Genomic DNA, 6,423 nt, shown 5'->3' with positions numbered 1-6,423 from the left:
ATCATAATAAATTTGTTACCGATTACTATTTATAGAACAAGTTACTTACATTCGTTTCACTTTACTAATTTTACTACTATTTCTAAATTTCATTACAATTTACTAATTTGATGCGCAATTTACTAAATGTTAGGAAATTACTATGTTGGGTTACTCCTAAATTGAGCATCGTAAAGGTTGCTCAGCAGTTGTCAAGCAATGTAAATTCAACAAGTAAATTTTTAAAGAATTAAGAAAAAGGAAGAGAATAATTTTTGCATTCTTCCCGTCGATTTTTTTCAATTTCTTTTTACTCTGTCCGCAGGGTGATCATCCATTCAACTTAACGAGCAGCTTTTATTTCCGATAATGGAAGTCTTTTTTTTCCTTTCGAAAGAAAGATGAAACACTTTTTTTTCCTCAAAGGTTTGGGGAACAATTACTCAAGTTGAAGTGAAAAAGGACGCTTTCAAAAGGAGCGCCATTGAGGAAAATGGGTTCTAATTGGCAGCCGCCGCCACAGAAAGAGTGGCAACCCTGCACAGCCTCAGAGGTAAGGAGAGAAGAAACCATCAGAATCAGAACACCTCTCTGAATCGAAAAGGGGAAGACATGAAAATTCTCCATCAAAATCCCCTCCTTTCGTTCTCTTCTCTCTAATTGGAATTTCCACAAGGAGGTAAGCATCTTCATCCTACTCATCTTCCGTAAATTGCCTAAAAAATAATCATAAAGTTAGGCACCATTTAAGAAAATATAATTTTTTTTATTTTTGTGTCATATTATAGTTTATATGAAATAAAAAATTTTCTTTTAGGTGTTCAATAAAAAAAAAAAAAAATTAAAATGAAAAAATTTAAAATAATATCAAAAATCTGATTTTGATAGAATGTTGGCTTAAAAAAAGAAGAAAAATATGCGAAAAGGTAATTAAGAAACATATGCCGAAGAGAAAATTAAACCTTAAATTCACATTTTAAATAAAGATATCTTAAAATTAATTTTCAAGTTTGAGACATTTAAAAAAAATTTTGGTGAAAAAAAAATTTTTTTGAAAAAAAAAAAAAAAAAACTTCTTTATACACTACATTTTAATCAAAAATAATACTTTAATGTTGCTGCGTCCTAAAAAAAATAAAGCAAAACAAAGGAAAACTCTTAAAAAAAAGGAAAGTCAGCATTCGTATTTCCTCCAAAAAGTAGAGTAAAATTAACTTCCACAGTTTTGCATGCTTTCTCTTGAATTTTTATATACTTTAGTTTTATATTGTGGAATAATTTGCAATCATTCTTTAACAAAACATAAAAGCATTTAAAGCTTTTACTTTAATTATACATTTTGAGCAAAAATCGAAAAGGAACTAAATATTTTGAGTAAACAATTCGATAAATGCGGGATTTCATAATCGTTTTCTAATTTAAATTTTTACCTTTTCTTCGATTTCTTTTTAAGCAAACGATTTGATAAATGCTATAATTTTTGGAAGTAGTTTTATTCTTTTCCCTTTAAAACTTTTATTTACTTTTTGTCTATTCAAATACAATTTGAGATATCAGTTGTATAAAGCTAATTTAATATATTAGTTGCTTGGTTATTATCTTTAATAACTTACTAACTATATTAAAACTGGTTTTTCATGAAAAATGTGAGTATAAAATTTGTTTTAGTTCTAACAGTGAGAGATAAAATAATTTTGTTCCTTTTGTTGAAAGCATAATTTATTTAAAAAAAAATTTATTATCAGTTGCTAAATTAAAGCATAAAATTATTATTTTTTAATTCAAAGACATTCATATTTGATTTAAAAAAAAAACTTAAACCTTAGAAAAAAATAAGTAGGTAATTATTTTTAAATAGTTCAATCTTCCATTTTGTTTGGTGTGCTTATATAATTTAAACATCCTTTTAACTAAACATAAATAAAGTCACCTTTGTTACACCAGCGAAATGAAAATGATCCTTAATACAGTATTTACTTTGATAAGGATAGATAATGTGTCACACAAGGAAGAACTTTTATTCTAATTGTCGTATTTTTGTATGCAATGTTTCAGTGGTCGGGTAAGAAAATACAATTAACTTAATTAGATATTGAAATTGAAAACAAGAATATAGTTTTAATTTACATGAATGAAACATAGTTTTTTTTTAAAATTTATTTATTTTCTTATTTATTTATTTACTTATATATTTATTTTCTTACTTAATTATTTATTTTCTTACTTATTTATTTATTTTCTTACTTATTTATTTTCTTATTTATTTATTTACTTATATATTTATTTTCTAACTTATTTATTTATTTGCTTATTTATTTATTTACTTACTTATTTCTTTTGCGTTTTAACCACAATACCACAGCTGATAAAAAAATATTGTTTACAAGGGGAAACTAGTTTACCTCTGAAACAAATGCTTCTAATAATTATTTCTTTTTATTCAGTTAAGCAATGTTTGAAAATTCATGCAATTCAAAACTCTTTACGTCATATTACTCTGTACAATTTGGAGTATCGAAATACAAAATCCGAAGAAAAAAAAATCTATAAAATCGTTGCCGACAAAAAGAATTTAAATAAATTTTTTAATCAAACTTCGTATTAATTTTACATTTGGTGTTCTGTAATTACTGGTCTTAATAGATATTTTTGAGTGCTTGTCAGAAATTAACTTAACTGTGTATACACATTAGGGATTGCACATTAATATTAATGCGAGGAAGAGTAAAAAAAACTATCAAAATCTGTGAAATCACTGGAGAACAAGTTGAGATCAAAAACAACTAAACCAATGTCATTATTTGATGAAACTTGAAGGGGTTTCCAATGATCACTTTTCAATTTCGTACTGTTTCCTACGGTAATAAAACAAGTTTTAGTGTTTTATGCCCTGCCTTCCTCAATGGGGATTTATTAGATTTCGATAACATTTTTGTTTTTACCTTGCTTAAATGTTAGTTTGTGCGTAGCTAATTTCTTTTTTTGACTAAGATTCCAAAATACAAGGATATATATAAAAAAATGGTAACTATGGAACAACTTACAATGCACGTGACGTTAATATTGTATTTTATACATATAGATCATCTTTGTTCGCTTACCTAACGTATTTTCAATGAAATACTCACGAAATCTACTAGGAAATTTTTTGTTTTTGTCAAATGTGTACAGTAGCATAATCTTGTTGGAAAACACAATTTGATCTTCGCAACAGTCTGATCATAGCAGAAAATATTGTTTTATTAAGAGTTTGCCGCTATTGTTAATTACCACATAAATTATGCTAGTAATGCTTCATCACTTTAGATTTGAGTACGTCAAAACGAATGATTGCAACCTTTATCACTTAAGTAATCATGACTTTATGACTTTAGTGATTAAAATCACTCATTTAAATCACCAGTTAGTGATTTGTTCGGAGGTGCAAATTACTAACCGGGAATCGAACTAAGGCTTCCTACTAATTTGAATAGTCAGTGATTTGAACCCGTGAATCTTAATCTCTAAAGTAAGCTTATTCTAGTTATTCGAATCACGGTTTATTTTTTCGCTCAACTTAAGGCTGGTGGAATGAAGCAGGGCTCGAAATGAACTACGTCCATATTATTCAAATATTATCAGCGTTATTCGAAATATTATTCAAAATGACGATGATAATCAAAACTTTAATTAAAAAGTTACCGGTTGTGCTAAAAATTGAGCTTAGCAAACTTTTTAAAAATCTATAAGAATTATTCATGCTAGCCCTCTACACCCAAATATACTAAGAGACTAATATATCGGATGTAAAATATTCAATGAAATTTGATTCGTCCAAAACTTTATTATCCATCTTTTTTTAACGCTATTTATTGATTTCTCTCAATATTTAAATATCGTAAGGTTCGCCTCCACTCTTTGGATTCTTCATTCAAGAATTATTAATTTAATTATCTCAAGAATTATTAGCTATTAAATTTGTGGGAAAAAATACAATGCGGGACGCTCTACAGGCGGCAGTAATGCAGCTACAGAGTTGAAATTCGACACTCTAAAAGGACCATTTTTGTTAATGAAGTTAACACAATTTTTTTTTTCGACAATCCGATTTTTTTTTTTTTTTAATTAATGCATAGTTAAGTGATTTTTCCTCGCGAATTTATTCTCGCTCTTTTTGCTTCACCGTACTATTTGCTGTGTTGCGCGAAATTTATAAGACTTAACTTGAGATTGCAAACACAATAAATTACGGTCTATAAGTAAAATACGGTCTATAAATAAATACGGTCAATAAAAAAAGGTCTACTGGAAAATGTGCTTGAAGTTCGATGGAATAAAAAATTTTAATATTCATCTATTCAAATATAATCTTAAATATCTTTCAAATATAAACTTGATAAAAAAAAAATTTTTTTTGAATTTCAAATTAGTTCGAAATTTATTGTAGCTTTAAGTGCTTTTTTAGTAATTTTTTTTGTCGAAAAAGGTATCTTTTTTGAGATATTCATTTTAACAGCTCGCTCTTGACTTGATGTCGTAAGTTCCAAATCGCCTTTAAAAATTATCTTGTACAACATATGAACTTTAATGGTAACAAAGCCGAATGCACAGCCATAATTGTATTTAAATTCTTCACCCCTTCTTCCAAGCCTTGCACCTTAATTAGCTTTAAAAAAAATATTAATCAATTTTTTTCGCCGTTTAACAGATGCCCGAGTGGAAGTACTTTGATTTCAATTTTAACTATTTTCAAGAAGTGACTGCGTAAGTTCTAAGGTTTCCTCTGTATAGAACTTCAGTAATAATTTAAAATCTGTCCGGCAGTCATAAAATACACAAACCAAAGAAAGTATGAATTCGGAGCATTTTAGCAGAGCAGGCAGCGGAAGTAATAAAATTTCTGTGAGACAAAATAGAAAACCTATCCGAATGCTCCATAACGTACTGTACTACTTCCTCAAGCATCTCTGGAGCCCTAACTTGAGTAGTGTATAATACTTTTATTTTTATAAACTTTGTTGAACAACCGACCTAATATTGTATAATTTACAAAAAAAGAGCAAGTTCAGTCATAAATAATTTTTATTAAAGTATGCGGTACTATAGCACTGTTTGTGTTAAAAATTTCTACAGCCATTTTAGATAGGATATAAAATAAATATAAATAATATCTCCGTAACTAAGTTTTTATTTTTGTAAAAATACAAAATTATACTGAATAACCTATAGCTAATTATTCAACACTATATAAATTATTACTTAAGATAACCAAACAAAATGAATAAAACTTATAGTGTTATCAAAAGATGGAGAAATACTCGAGTTTACTTTGCCACATAAAAGAAATATAAATATAGATTATACATCGATAAATAATGAGTGCTTCATTGTTTTAATAGTTGTTTCAAGGCGAAGTTTTTGTTTACTATATTTTTAAATAAAATATTTAAACTTAATTGAAAATTTTACTTAACATTTTCAATAAGGCTTTTAAAAAAACTGACTATCCTTGTTCTCTTGTTGTTTAGTGCTTGATCATAGTCAGTCAAATGAAAATTATTCGCGACTTGAACTTAAATGCTTGCTAATTACCTAAGGACCTTGCAAGTCGGAATTACAATAAAAGATTCCAATCTAGCTATTTAGTTGAAAGAAAATAAATTTTAATAACTAAGAAGTTCAAAGTGATTACTCATGTTTAATTTAATTCTAAAAAAATAAGAAAACTCAATTATGCGTGTAGAAGCTATGGAGTATAGCGTAATTCTGGTCTGCAATAAAATAAAATACTGTAATTAAATACTTGCGAGTGACCTCATCGTTGGTAAATCGTAGCATTTGTCGATTCATAAGCCGATCAGGTTCGGCACACACGCGTGACGTCATTTTCAGGTATCCAATTAAATCACATGATTAGGTATAATCACTTCACTTCTTCTCGAGTTGCAAGTATCCAGTTAAAAGGAATTAAATTCTTACAAAATTGTTTGATGTAAAACTAACATAAAATATCGTCTGTTAAAAAAACAAAATACTTTTAATTTTTTCTCTCATAATCGTCTGCATCATTAGTGATAGCGTATTTTCAAAGTTACGACCGCAAATCGCGAAACAGTTTAGCGAACTGAATTCCCTTTTCTTACCTCACGAAACCACAATTCCTATGAGGAAAGAACTATTCAATCGGCCATCGAGGGAGGTGAATTCTTCTCCCAACCACAAACATCATTAGGAATAATTTAAGAACTCATCCCCGTAAGAGAAAGAACTCGAAAACTGAAACAATAAAAAAGAAGCAGGCAACATATTAATAATTTGCGGGCTCATAACAATAATACTTACGGAAAAAAAAAATATATATATAAAAATAAATAGAAAAAAAAAGTAATGTGGAAGTAGGAAAAATCAAATGTCAGATTGTGAGCAGCTGTGTTGGCGGTGCGCGCGCGTAATTAAAGGGGGGTG

At 28.1% G+C, this 6,423-nt stretch overlaps 1 protein-coding gene across 3 annotated transcripts in view; it reads left to right on the top strand.

Moving 5' to 3' along the window:
• The first annotated feature begins 405 nt into the window (after nt 1–405).
• Notum (palmitoleoyl-protein carboxylesterase notum) overlaps nt 406–6,423 on the top strand; it is a 58,959-nt gene continuing 52,941 nt past the window's right edge. For 2 of the 3 annotated variants that reach the window (XM_071182181.2, XM_016062670.4), the window contains exon 1: nt 406–658. The gene's annotated coding sequence lies outside the window, so the exon portion shown is untranslated. The remainder of the gene's footprint in view (nt 659–6,423) is intronic. The other variant, XM_016062823.4, reaches the window with a different exon arrangement.

The sequence above is a fragment of the Parasteatoda tepidariorum genome, chromosome 4 (genome assembly GCF_982258835.1).
Source record: "Parasteatoda tepidariorum strain Cologne lab strain chromosome 4, Ptep-v5.0, whole genome shotgun sequence".
NCBI classification, from domain to species: domain Eukaryota; kingdom Metazoa; phylum Arthropoda; class Arachnida; order Araneae; family Theridiidae; genus Parasteatoda; species Parasteatoda tepidariorum.
The sequence above is the reverse complement of the archived record's forward strand: the minus strand, read 5'-3'. Positions and strand labels throughout refer to the sequence as shown.